This window comes from Strix uralensis, chromosome 4 (assembly GCF_047716275.1).
Source record: "Strix uralensis isolate ZFMK-TIS-50842 chromosome 4, bStrUra1, whole genome shotgun sequence".
NCBI lineage: Eukaryota > Metazoa > Chordata > Aves > Strigiformes > Strigidae > Strix > Strix uralensis.
The window spans coordinates 101,001,512-101,016,742 of record NC_133975.1 but is presented as its reverse complement, the minus strand read 5'-3'; the positions used below and the strand labels follow the sequence as shown (position 1 = coordinate 101,016,742).

Sequence of the window (15,231 nt, the reverse complement as noted above, 5' to 3'; positions counted from 1 at the left end):
AAAGGGACGAATGTCAATGAAATCAAAAGTGGTTAGTAAATCTGTTGATTTCCTCACCTTTATCTCAACTTGAGACAGCTCTTTCATTTTTTTATTTTTATTTTTGTATTTGTCAGTATCTTTTCTCTCAAAATAAAAATAGATTGTAATCTGTGGCAGCTGAGGAATAAGTATATAGTGTGCATAGGAGTTGAGATCAAGGCAAGAGTTAAATGCAAATTCTTTCTCAGTGTATCATTAAAAAGAGAGATCTAAATCCAATTTATGAGAGTGCTGACTCCAAATTTATTCTTTGAAAGGTGTTTTTCCAAGTCAATGCTCACACAGAATTACACATATGTAATATAGGTATAAAAATGTGTGATGTGTATGTGTAAATACAGCCATATATAATATTTGTGCCCCACAGCCTTAGTTTGCATAAGGAGTCATTTTCTTCTATGTGAACATTTGTCAGGTGATTATCTAGCCAAAATTCTTAATGTGTGCAAGATATCTGTATTATTTACAGATAGTTTTCCTTAATGAAATTTGGTTCCACAGATTCCCATTGTATGAGAAATATAACCCAGAGTACAGATGTATGGAGGCAATATGGTTTGCAAATATGTGGTTTAATAATAAATGTATACAATTTTCCCCACTGAGTTAAATTAGGTATGATCTAAATTCAGGATCTTCACACCTAACAAGGAGGATGCAATTGTACCTTCAACTGTCTCCTGTAATTATAGCTTTTTTGATAAGCTAGGTTGACTTTCATAACTGGCCTGTGTTAGCATCTATCAATATTTTTGTTTCTGTTTACTCAAATAATTGCTAATTTCTGTCATTGCCTTCACTTACTCCAGTGTTGTTTTTCTCTTCCAGCAGTAGGTATTATTCCCTTGTGGATATCTTGGTTAAAAATGTATAACTACGAGTTTACAAAAGGGTAATCCAGAAAGTAGATATACATATAAAATATATAAATATAAATTGATTGGGTGAATGTTAAGTTCTAAGCCAGCCAGTTATCTAAGTTGTAGTTATTGATGTGTTTGCTGAGACCAGTAGCTTGTTATTACCTTGTTCTGTTCTCTGATCCTTGTCAGAGATGTAATGTCAGACTTGGAGAGGAAGGTTTTGAATTGGCTTGTCAGAAGTCTCTATTAGCATTAGAGGGCTATAGAGTCCTGTAGTAGTGCTTATTAAGTTTGAAGACATCCACCCATTAGTGAAACTACATTCTTTTTCTAATAAAAATTTCTAGTAATTACTACTTTTTATGACCTAGAGAGATAGGGTTATATAAAGCAATCTTTAACTGTCCTTTACTTCCTTTCTCATTTGAAAACAATTCTCAAATGACATCTATGATAGAGCCTCCCTGAGATTTTCATTGAGTAGTTTTCTTGCTATACGAAATTCTTTTTTAATTGTTAAGCAACAGTCAATACAGAAGGGATCAAGACTCTGCTGCTGGTCATCTTTTGCAAAACCAGGGGCACAGAGTAGCCATAGCCCTTGATACCATTAATCTAGATAGTTCATCTAGCTAGACTAGATGCATTTTTCATAAGCCAAATTTCTTTCCATTTTTCACCATTCTTATAGTGAAAAACACTATGAAGCTATACAGAATAGTCTGTAGATCAGAACATGATCTTGATTTCACTGGTCTTGTTTTCACTGAGTTGAGACACTAATGGGGTTACCACAAGGATTTTAATTCACATGTGTTTCCCCTTCCTCCTTTTGCTGAGAACAGAGAAATGAATAATTACCCTGGGATTTTAATTGCATATAATGTAGAAGGGAATGTTAGGGTATATTATTATTTTATTTTATAACCATGAAAACTCAAAGGTGTTCATTTAGACACAGTCCATTCATCTTCTATCATCTTTATTTGCTGTTTGCTACGTTCATTACAATTACAAATGTAGCAAGTAATTTATCATTCCACCATGTTTACGCATTTTGGTTGATGATATTATAAGCTTTATCTTTCATTTTACCTTACAATTTTGTGATCTGTGAGTAAAGAGCATGTGCAAAACTGCTGCCAGGTTAGGTCAAGATACACAATTAAAAGGGCCCTGTTCTGTCTTTTCTTATCTCTCTATGTGTAACTAAATATAGACTGAATATAAAAGCTATCTCTCAGTTAAAAGATATATTATTTAAATTAATATTGTTAAGAGCAGAAATTTGGTTGCAAAGAAAGGATGGAGAATGTCTTGAAATAATTCTGTAACAGAGTTTTTTATTCCATGATCTTGTAATGTGGAGAGCTTTCATTTGGTTTTGTGCATAAGTACACTCACATCTGACATGAGTGCAGCTGTGAAATGCTAAGGCTTGACTGGCTTGGGGGGAAGGGATGGCTCCATTCATTGTGTCTGTATAGAGTAGGAATATGTGCATGTCTTCCATATGGACTCATTGGGTTTGTTTTTCCATATTGTTTTTAGGATCAGCTGAATTGCGAACAAACAATTTAAAGAGGCACTGCTGAATAAGTAGATTCTGTACTCTCCAACTGAGCTAGAGCTGTTAGCTAGATACAAAATGCAATAGGACTATTTCTCATTAAAATTGATCAGGTATTATAGAGTCACATATAGAAGGGCATAGGTATAGTACAGAAGTGTGTATATATGTATAAAGCTATATGTAGTAGTGATAAATTCAGGTGATTTGGGATTTACTTCATGTATTTACATTTCTCTAAGATTTTGCATCAAATATTATGTCAGTGGGAACAGTAAGAAGGACTTTCCTTTTCTATTTATCTTTTTTTTTTTTTTTTTTTTTAAATTGTGTGCCCAGCTAGATGTGAGTGTTTAAAATCTTGCTCCTTTTAAAAACTGTTTGGCTCTACCACCTTATTATGTGTTTATATCTGAAAGAAAACTGATGTTTACTAAATCAAGTGAAGAACTCATGAGAAAATTTGTATTTATATTGCTCTCAGGAAAACATTTTGTCATTACAGTTTAGTGCCTAGACCTGACAAGGTACCTTCTGCTCTTCTTTTTCATGTTAGTGTCGTTTACATAATGGACTATGATGAGAAGGAGTAAGTTTTTACACAGAGTAATTATATCTCTGATCAGTGATTCACAAATTCTTCGTTGCAAGATTATTAGGGAGACATTCAAGAAAAAGGACATGTGCAAGCAGCCATAATTCAAAATTGGCAGAGAATACCATCACTAGGAGTTTCTTAAATAAGTCCTTGAATTTAGGACTTCCTAAATCCTATAAATAAATGGTTTGGCTATTGGGTTTACTGAACATGCAAGCATGCTTTTTGGATTAAGATGTCTAAATAAGCATCTAGGAGTCTAACTTTAAGTATGCATTTTTATAAAATTATTGTTAATTTCCTGTTTCATAGAAAATAATATTTCTAGAGTCCTGAGAAGTCTACATTTTTTACATTACTAGCTGTCTCCTTCTGTCCATAAGTTCAGTTCTTTTAAAACAAATGTCCTGCTTAATTGAAAATCCAGTTCTAAATGTCAAACACTATAGCAGTAATAATTTTCCATGCCACTGAGCCACTTCATGTACTGAGAGATCAAGTCCTTCCACTGACCAGTGCTCGTTGATAGAAGTGCGGATTGTTTCACAAGTCATCTGTTTCTAAATTTATACCTACCATATTATAGATAGTAATATAGAGATACTAATATCCTCTGTATGTAATGGTTAAAAAATATTTATATTATCTGAGTACAGTAAAGGAAAAGTGAAATTAGATAAATGCTGAAGGATGTACAAGTGTAATTATGTAGGGGTTTTTTTATTGTGCAGGGTTGAAATTGAAATGCTTGATAAATAATAGAAGTTTTAGGCACCAAAAATAGTATAAAATCCTCCTTTTTCTAAACAACAAGTAGATCTAATGTGGTCTCTAGTAAAATACTGATGAGATTGAGGTGGTCAGTGATATCAAACTCTTGTTTGGTATTTTAACAGCATTGGCTGGCTGAACCTTTACGACATGTTTTCCAGCTGTGGTGGTGTGGTATATTGCAGCTGGAGTATATTCACTTGTGTCTCTAATCTGTTTCTCACTAATTATCTTCCTCCTTCTTCATCCATCCATCCCATCTTGGGCTGCGTTTTTTATCACAGAGACTGTCTTCCTAGTATACGGGATTCCATTTCACAATTTCTAAGCAGTTACTATCAAAACAGCCTTACTTATAAATTCCTACAAGTGTCCTCTCTCGCAAAGAAATAATTGTGATGTTAAAAGTTGAATTGATGGAGCTCTTCAATGTTAAAAAAAACACCAAAACCCAAACACCAAAACAAAACATGAAAGTGTAGAATTTTTTAGTTATTACTAGAGAAACAACTGATGAATGACTATATACTTATATACACACACACACACTTACACCTACTGCTAAATTTTAGCAATAATATTTTATCCCTATATGTACAAAGTCCAAGCAAGAATCAGAAGAAATAACTGGTGCATGGTTCTAAAATCTTTTAGTAGCTGTGATGAACTGAAGTGATTAAAATCTAAAAGTTTACTATCAGCCGTCAGTCGAAATTAAAGTTTGTTTAGCAGAGTTTATCACCATATCTAACACAGAAAATGACTAAAAAATTGCTGTATTTCTACATGGCAGCTATTGAGTAAACGTTGAAGGGTGATTTACATTGCCATAGTTATTTTGAAATAGAAATTTGATATTTTTATGTTAATTTACATACCCTTCTGATCTTTACTGTATTGTTTCTGTACTGTCTTTTATATTCTGGGAGTCTGCCTTGTTTCTCAGTTCAGAATAACAAGATGTTTCAGAGTCTAGGTAAAAGCTAGTTGCACTTTGTTTTACCTCCTTCTTTCAATATCTATCATTTTTTTCAGTCCCACAGCTTCTCACTTAAACATCAGTTTTCAAATGACCAGAATATGATAGCTGTGATAGCAAAATTGGTGGATATTTGTAAGTGTAAAAATATTAAAATATGGAAATCAACAGTGTATTTTAAGAAAGGGACTAACAACTGTCATCTCTCCTGAGCACTTTACCCTCTTCCTTTGGAAATCCCAAACCTGTTGACATAAGTAACCATAAAGTTCCTATTGCTGATCATCAAACTCTTTTGACCTCCCATAAAAAGATCTCAAGGAGCTTTGTGCAAGAAGGAAAGTGTCTTTTCTAAATGGTCCTTACAAATCTTCTTTTTCATACTGTAGAACTGAAATGGTTCTGCTGGATCACCTTATTTCCACAGGTTTGAAAAGAGAGGCCTCCTGCAGATGGTATAGAATTGAAAACTTAAATTTCCTTCTGAATTGCCAAATGAATACTTAGTATATGTGCTACGTATCTTGTAGAAATCAACTGTGGCAAAGATAATCTGAAAAGAAATTAGAAGTGCTAGTATCCTTTTGTTCTATCAGTCCTTATAGATAGATTAATTTTAAAATGTAGTTTTCAGAGATTGATTTTGAACATTCTTACCTGGAATGCTGGAATGTGATTTTGATTTTAAATTTGGATTTAAATCCTAAATTAATTTGCGTGAAGTCTAGTATGCTGTTAAAATAATTCTGTAATCTGGTCAGCAATGTCAGAGGATGAATATCTCAATGTATTTCTAATACCCTGTTTTAAGCTTTTCTGTGCTTTCAAGTTCTAGTCAGCTTCAATGAAAAATGTCATTGACACATTAATGGCAAGTCCCTTTGCACATTTCTATTAGCTATCCTTTCCTCTGAATTTAAGTGACATAACTACACCATAGCATTTGCTGCATTGATTAGTTTTAGAAGCACATCATTGTGTATTTTGGCCACATTTATCAAAGTTTATACTGAAAATGGGTCACTGTTGAGTAGCTGTAAGGGTCTGTAGTATTGACATTGCGTATTAATCTTGAAAATTTCTACTCCAGTCAAAGGCATGTTTAAGAACACTCTTAGGCTTCTCTTGGACTTGCAGGTCCATAGCCATAAAAAAATAAAAATTGGAAGCCTCAGTCTTCTTGAAGTCAATGGAAAGTGTGTTCCTGTGCCTGTGCTTATAGGCTATCCAAGATTTGTTATTAACATTTTAGCAGTTCTCCTGTATGTTTCAGCCATAGGATTTCTCCTAGTAATTGTTTTCCTCAAGTATAAGATTTCTAGTTAAAATACAGCATATCATTCAGAACAAGTTTATGGCTGATCTGCTACTGGGGAGTATATGTGAAGCTAATGGATGCACCCTTTTAAGGATTCTCTTGAGAAGTAGAGAAATGTCCTAGTCATTTATGTACTCGTTTTGTCTGAAGATTTTTTGGGAAAGCAACCAGTGCAGTGCTGCTTTGGGCAATGAGTTAATAGCCATGAGGAGCCAAAGTAACATCTATAGTTCTTGTGACTGGGAAAGCATAAAAAAAGGGATACACCACCTTTGCCCCAGTTTCTGTCAGGAAGGTTAATTCACTTTGGAATCTGAAGTGGGTTTTATGAGTTTATAAATAAGATCCTGTCTAATGCAAAACAGTGGGAGTTTTCTTGATTTCATCAGTGAGGCATATTTATTTTTAAAATAATGTACATTATCTACATTTTTTGTAGATGATTTTGTATTGAGAAGTGTCTTTTCAGCAATTCCAATAATGAAATTACGTTATAATTATATGGTGTCTTTCAGTCAGAAGCATCCCAAATTACTATACTCAACAGTACTGTAAATATTCATGCTTTTGTGAAACCCATCCTTGACTCTGTGGAACGTTGGCAGGTATTCATAGAACACCATGCAACAAATTAGATGAGGAAAAGAAAAAAGGGAGATTTTAGATAGGGGAAGAGAGAACTATTGTGAATTTAGCTAGAAAATAGGGTTAACATTCTACGGTCACTGAAAGTGTCATTCAGACTTCACTGGCCAGAGCAGTTGGTATTCCTGCTTTCTGTTTTAAAAGATGTTTCATCTAAATAGTGGTGCAGTCAATATAGATGTCTACTTTTCTATGTGTACTACATACTCTGCAACTGAGTGAAAATCTATGATTTTTCGCTCATGTATGATTCAGTATGTAACCAGCTCAATTTTTCTTTTTTTAATTATAAAAAAGTGAAAAGTATAAATGAAGCTACTCAAAATACATTATACCTCTCTGCAAGTGTAATTTGAAACTCATGAAACATTAATGCATAAATTATGGAATATTGTTTTTATGTTGAAAAGTTAACTTTCTTCTCTATGTTATTAAAACTGTGTATCATAGAGAATTCATGGAGGATTTGGGTTCTTCCATTCCCACACTTTTGAATTATGTTTTCATGAGGGATATTCATGAAACTACTCATAGACTTCTGTGTGTGTGTAAATTTTTAATAGTACTTTGTTCAGAACTAGATAATCTCATAAAATCAAGCACCTGTATAACCAACATAATTTTAATAATTATTCTCTCTCCATACACAATTTTCATGTGCACACATTTAGTAAAAACTGCTTTTGAGAGAAGAAGCCTTTCTATTTACGAGAACCTATACACACGCTGGTCACAGAATGGCAGCTAAAGCAGACCAGAGAATTTTTCTGTTTGTTTGTTTAAACATGATTTGCTAATTCCCTACTGTTAGAAGTTTGCATTCCAAATTGCATCTTTAGTTAAAAGCATGAAAGAAAAATCTTAATGTTCATACTTTAAAGTGCGCAGAATTGTAATTAAGTAGTAACTAAAAGAAGTGGGAGGTACTTTTTTCAGTCCCCAAAGAGTCAAAGTTTAATATAAAATACTAATTGAAAAATGGTCTAGATTTAAGCAAAAGTAGCAATTGGTGCAAAAAAACCCTTACACATTCTTTCCTCTAGTTAATCTTTCGCCAGCCTGGTTCCAGGGTTCTAAGCCTTGTGATTTCAGATGTAAATTTTTCCTGAGCACTTAAACTGAAATTAGGTTTCTGTTGCATGATAGTTTTTAGGACTAAGATGAAATAATGCCCTTGAGAAATGCAGATTCAGCTGAGAGGAGGTCTGAGAACTGGAACAAAATCAACACTTGCGATAAACAGTAGGGGGGGAATTGGCCCAAACTCCTGCTGCAATGTACTGGCAGATACAAATAAATGTTTTAGAATATCTGTTTGCATTGTCATTTTAATTTAGTATGATTTTAACTTGAGAAAGACCTCCTGCAATATTATGGTTTTCAATAGATTAATTTAACTTTAAATTGACTTAAAAGAAAAAGTGGTCGTGAGGGCAGAAATACCACAAAGAAGCAACACAGAGAAATAGCAAAATGACATTCATCTTGCAATAATTGCAGGTAAATATATGAAGGAAATACTACCAGTATGTGTGCTGCATGTGATGAGAAGAAAATTTCAAGAACACAAATGTGAATAGAAGAAAAAGGTGTGCATTATGTTGAGGAACAAAGTAGCAGCTAATCCTGTAAATTCCTATAATCCAATTGCACTTGTTCACAGAATATTTCAGGTTTAGATATCCTTTTATAGAAGAAGAGAATTTGAATCACAATAATATTTACAGAGTTCAAACATAATCAGGGAAGATGAAGACTAGTTTATGATCTAGATTTATTTACATTATGATCTAGATAAATTTACAAAGAGCTGCTCTTCTTATGTAATATTTGCATATTTTTGTAAATAAATATCAAATAGACCATTAGAAAGATGTCTCTACTCCTTCGAAATATTTTCTTTAAAAACAAAATGTATGCTCTTGGACTGAGCAACCAGGAATTTGTTCAGTGCATGACACCTCTGAAAAGGTAAGTTTGTGTTTCACCATATGTACATTTGGAACCCAGTCCAGAGCTATTGAAATTACTGAGAGAAATTCCACTAACTTCCCTGAGGGTATGTGTGTGCAATCAGTAGAGATTTGCTGTGTAAGCCTACTGTCAGAGTCTGAGCCCAAGTCTGATGTGAACACCTGCCCAGATCAACCTAGTGTTTCTGCCTGCTGTACACACAGGATGACTCATGACCTTTTGGTCGCTTGTTCTGCCTTGAACTTGCAGTTGGCATTGAGTGTGTAGCCAGGGACTTTCCAGGAGTGCCTGGTATGATGAAGCGTGGCTGTAAATTCTAAGTGCGTGCAGGCATCATCCTGCCTGTAATGTACTTAGCTGTCTTTCTGCTTGATTCCAGTTGACTTCTATCACATCTTTGGTTGATCCTGATTTTTCTCCCAGATTTTTATCATGCTGCCACTTCAGTTTAAGGATGAATGGCATGGGACTACTCACATCAATACGAGCCTACTGTAGGAGTGTGTTTACCCTGCCACACTGAGAAATAATAGATGGCTCTTACTCTTCATTGACTGCTCTCTACAGGAACTTGTGCTTTCAGAATACCCTCTCATCAACTCAAAGCCTTTAGTCAAATGAGCAGCTAAAATAGCATGAAATTTTCATAGGTATAGAATCCAGAGCCCAGATGGAGTTTTAAAGAGTTTAAAGTATTTGATGAGCAATGAAAACAGAAAAAGAGATAAAATGGTAGGTAGTGATTTAAATACAGTGTTAAGGGAATACAGTGATTTGCTTTAGAGAGACTAAAATGTAGAATTGTGCCAGATTAGGATGAATTTGTTAGATTCGATGGAACCTTTTTTGTAAAGGTGTTTCTCTGTTAAGAGAAGATAAAATAAAATTACACAAGTAGTTGAAAGCTTTAATAGAAGGAGAAAAGAACAACCATTACAGAAGATTCATGGTGTGAGTTATAATTAAACTTGTGAAAATAAAAGAGAAAAAGCTGAATAACAGATAAAAAAGCTCCTTCATTCATTAATCTCTGTGCAATCTCTTCAGAAACAATTCTGTAAAGTAGAATAAGCAGAGGATGATGCAATTAAATGCTTTTACTGTCAAACTGTTGGGTGTATTTTTTCCATGTTTTGATACTATTTTGTAGAATCAGTGAGACTTTCTTTTCTGGTGTAATTTAGTGCAAGCATGTGTCATACCACCATGCGAAGCTTTAAACTTAAAGTCATGCTTTTTGGCCTCACATATGGTTACTCTAATTGTCATAACAGCCACATTGAGTGCTAATTCTTGCTACCTAGCCAGTCAGCATGCATTTCATCCTTCCACTACGTTTGCCAGATACATACTTTGTATTAGCTGAGTGGCACATCAGGTGCTAGCTTGTGATTTCCATCCCCCCACCTCCAAAGACTGTGAGAAGTGAGAATATAACCAGAGCACTTGTCATCAGACAGGAGAAAGGCAAGGAAATAAGGTAAGAGAAAAGTGAAAGGTTTGGGAACCTTGGTGTATGTAGTTGGAGCTATTTACACAAGAAGAGTGGGAATGAGGACTGGGGAGACAGGACAGGAGATGTTAATGTGGCTAGCAGTGCAGTTTTGGTCGTGATTCTGCTTCCCATGAAGATATTCTCTGTGTGTTGATATACACTCATAACTGCTCAGTGCAGATTATCTCCTTGCAGCATAAGGGAGGGGATGAGAGGTGGCATAGGATAATCACGGAACATCTGGCATTACACAGTAGATGCTATTCAGCTCCCAAAACTAAGCCAGGACTTTCAGTTTAGTAAATCAGAGGACTTCTAGGCGATGCTGACGTGATAGGTGAGTGCAGCATGGGGTTATGCAAGTGGGTTGTCAATAAATGGAAAGGATTAGGGAATTAGCTGACAGAGTTTAGGAGTCTAGGATTTTGCAGCATGCAAGGATGAATATGAGCCACTAATGCTAAATTAAAGCAATTTGAATTGTATCCTCTGGACATAATGACTGAGATCCCTCAAGTATTGTGCATCATCCTCTGAAGTGCAGTTTCATCAAATCTCTGCCGACTTCATAGGGATCTGTGTGCAGCAAACTGCTCTCTAGTTTGAGCCCTCCTTAAGCAGCACAGTTTCTTGGACTGTTGCACCTTTGTCAAGGCTTTTAAAGATGTAATAATGTGTTAGTAAAAACATATGCAGTGAAACTACTTTGTTTCTTTTATTTTTGTTATAGTTTAATTCCTATTCAGGGGAGAAGTAGTGTACTCGCTGAGCCTGATTTTGAACTTATGCTAATGCAAATAGGCTTAGAGTGATGTCCGTGGAAGTAATTAATTTGCTTTGTGAGTAAGCAAACATCATAATTACAATCCTTATTTTTTATAAAATCTATTTGGCATGAAATAAAGGTTAAGTTCCTTCCACTTTTTTATTCCTATAGCATTTGAAAAACATTACATATGCATTTTAAGTTTTATGTTCATAATTGCTTTAGATACTCTTGCTTTTTGCACACAAATTTCAATACAGCCAGGAGTGTACACACAAACCTGGAAACCTGACCTTCCTGCATAGTCAAAGATACCTTTATTGGATAGCTCAGAGCACTTATTTTGGGCAGTAGTTAGGTTTCTCACTTTTGCGTTCAAATGTTTTTCTGAACTTATCTGTAGAAGGAAAGTAAGAGTGCTGTCCAATTTCCCTGAAAGAGAGGGAGTTAAAGTCCTTAAAAAAAATGGATGTGGGGCAGGTAAAAAAAGCAAATAGATATTCTTTGCTTTTTCAGTTTCTGCTTGTATAACCGGAGTTGAGACCAAGAATGTCATTGTATCATTTTATACCTTGTAACTTAGTGACCTTATGGATTTTAGACTTCAACAGATAAAAAAATAAATATATTTGCATTATTTCATTTGTACTGGAATCTAGAGGGCTGTGGCCTAATATATTAGATACTGTATTAGTATATAACACACCAATGTTTACTGTAAAGAGTTGATATTCCAACCAGGGAAAGTCAAGTGAATGCAAAAAACAAATGGAGAATTAGAAATCGGTAGCAAGATTAATATGACCTAAATAAAAAAAAAAAATCCTAAGTATGTTTTGGTTTTTTCAGTATTCATCTCCATTTTCAAATAACATTTTCAATCAGTTGTCACAAATACAGGAATGTTACAACTGAATATCCCAAAATAATGTAAATGTTGCCATTCATTTCAGGAAGAGAAGGATTTTATTTATGTTTTAAGCAGAATGCATGCAGATGTATTTATCTTCCGTTAAAACTGAATTTTGATTGGAATATAATGTTTTCTGTGACATTTTAGTACAAAATAGATTGTGCCTATTGTCTAATTTTTTAGTACATGTATATTTTTAAAAGATGTCCTATATGAAAATATGTGAAATATTCACCCTGGCAGGGGTTGTATTTGGAAGAATATTAATGGTATATTCCTATACTAAAACAACTTAAGAGACTTGTCAGTTAAAACTCATGGTTTAGAAAAGGATATTTTTATTTATCTCAGAAGCAGACAAACATATAACAAAATAATGCAGCAAATCCAAAATATATTTTCTGAAATGCATCGTAATTTGTTGTTTGTATGGCTAAGTACAAAAACATTTCTGGACAATGTGGGAGTGGATGGGTATGGAGGAGATCATTCTTTATCTTTCCTCCGACTAGGCAGATGATTTTGTCAAACAACCAGAGCTGTTAGTGGTGAACCAAATGAACTTTTGTGATGTCAAGTAAGAGAAATAGTAGTTTCTTATTGAGAAAATCTTTCTTGTTCATACAGAACATTTCCTTCTTAATTATGTGGCTGAATTAAACCATCATTTTTTTTCACTACACCAATCCTTTAGAGTAATCCTAGCCATATTACAGTAAACTGGATTTTCATATGTTCATAGAATCATAGACTGGTTTGGATTGGAAGGGACCTTAAAGATCATCTAGTTCCACCCCCCCTGCCATGGGCAGGGACACCTTCCACTGGACCAGGTTGTTCAAAGCGCCGTTCAACCTGGCCTTGAACGCTTCCAGGGAGGAGGCATCCACAGCTTCACTGTTCCAGTGCCTCACCACCCTCACAGTAAAGGATTTCTTCCTAATATCTAATCTAAATCTACCCTCTTTCAGTTGAAAACCATGACCCCTTGTCCTATCCCTACACTCCCTGATAAAGAGTTCCTCCTCATCTTTCTTGTAGATCCCCTTTAAGTATGGGAAGGCCCCTATAAGGTCTCCCCAGAGCCTTCTCTTCTCTGGACTGAACAACCTGCACGTGTAGCTATGATACTACATGCGCTACAATGCTGCCCTAAAATATTTGCTTTATATATATAATAAATATACAATGCCCCCTAAATATTCTAGTTTCTTCTGCAATCACATATGTGGTTATGAGAGTGTACTTTCATACCTTATGTTCTTAGGTTCTTCTCATAAACTCACATAAGGGCCTATGCCTAACTTGTTCAGAACTTTGCACAGTAGTTATGAAACCAAGCAGGATCTGGCAAATCACAGTTGTCAAAATCTCCCAAAGAAGTTGTTAGTATGTCTTAAATCAGTGGAGTCAGGTAAATGTTTTCTATACTATGTGGCACAAAACCATAATTGTGAAAGCTGTGCCATACAATAAAAGATTTCCAGTTTTATTGAGTTTTCCTGGGTGACTCTGGTTTTATACAACTTTGCATTTTGTGTGTGTTAATTTTTAAAAAAAACCCAAGCCAAACCAAAACAAATAAACAAACACCCCCCCCCAAACTTCCTTAAAATTATATATTTAACCAAAATATGAGCATTCCTTTTCATTAGCAATTATTTAATACATTTTGTGTCTAGATCCCAAATAACAAATCAAATCTAAGCGTGGTTTCATTTTTCTGATAGGAAAACTTAAAAAGGGCAACTCAAAATTGCCAAATACTTTGAACTACATTTTAAAATTACTATGAGCTGTCCTGACTTAAAAATGAGTGTGTCTATAAATATATATTAAAAAATTTCAGTGTGTGTGTATATATATACACAAATATGTATATAAGTCCATACAGTTACTGAGATATTTGTGGGTTTATAGGATTATTTAGTATATGGGTGGGCTAAATTTTTTTTAAATTCCATACTTTTATGTTACCTTTAGAATAAGTCAGCATCTAACAATTTTTTATTTATTCTATAGAACATCTTTTGTTTTGATGTCAATGAATGTAAATTAAATTCTAAAATTAAAAATTAGATATATGCTGTAAAACATTTCAGTGCAAAATACAATATGGTATGTTACAGTTTTTAATGTACATATTGTATAAGTGGAAAATATAAATGTCTGTTAACTTTATAGTATGCTGGCTTTTCAAAGATTTGATTTTGATGCTATCCTAACAACTAGAAATACATAAAATGGGTAAGACTAGAAAAAGCTTATTTATAGGACATGCATTTTTATTTGTAATTAGCTTGACTTCATAATAAACTTGACTTTATAATGAGGCAGTAAAATGAAAATGTTGCTAATAAAATTTTAATTGTATTTTGTATTGACTTCTTGCTGAGATTTTACATGGCATTTTGGTGGAAGGATTGACAAATTTAAGTGTTATCCCTATATACATGCTCCACAAAACCTGGATCAATAGATATCAGTAGGCTACTAAAAATATATTTTGTAATTCAATATTATGAAACAGATAATACATTAAAACTTTGAGACACATTTATAAAATGTATATCAAAATCAAAAGTTACGAAAAATGTGTATAAATATTGAATTTTTATCTTGGGTATCGTTCTTCATTCATAGCAATAAGTCAATAAGGAATAAATTTGTTGACATTAATGAGGTTATATCAGTTTGAAACTTGTTTTAACAGGAGGAAAGGTAGGATTTATAGGCAAATACCCTTTATTTGAAGACAATTTGATAAACTTTTTAAGGTGTAAAAATGGCATACTTTATTCTTTCAAAATCTTCAGCATTTAGATACTCTCTCCTGCTGCACTTCATTTCCGTAGGCTGAATAATAATACACTGTAGTGCATAATGAATTTCTGTATACTGATGTGGATGACAGGTTGAACAACCAAGATCATGTCCTGTTCAAGACCAACTATTTCATCTGTCTATGCTATACAGTCTTTGCTTTAGCCAAGTGGGTTTTTTAATTATTGTTACTAAAGATGTTTTAAGGGAAGGTGAAGAATTTCAGACACATTTTTGTCTGAGAAATTGGTTTGCTACTTGAACCTGGAAAGAGATGAATCACATGAAAACACTTGCTTTGATACAACCCAAGATAGTCTTTTCATATGAGCATAATACTTGCATTTGCTTAATCTTTTGGTCTGCAATCTACTATGCTGAAAGCAGTATATTCTGTGGGACAGTGATAAATATGATTTTCCTGTTATTTTATCTTTAATTCTTTAATTTGAAACAGATGCAGAGCATTAAAAA

General features: G+C 34.0%; 1 protein-coding gene across 3 annotated transcripts in view; it reads left to right on the top strand.

Moving 5' to 3' along the window:
* Positions 1–15,231, top strand: part of NOVA1 (NOVA alternative splicing regulator 1) — a 155,778-nt gene that overhangs the window by 137,311 nt on the left and 3,236 nt on the right. The gene's annotated exons all lie outside the window — the stretch shown is intronic.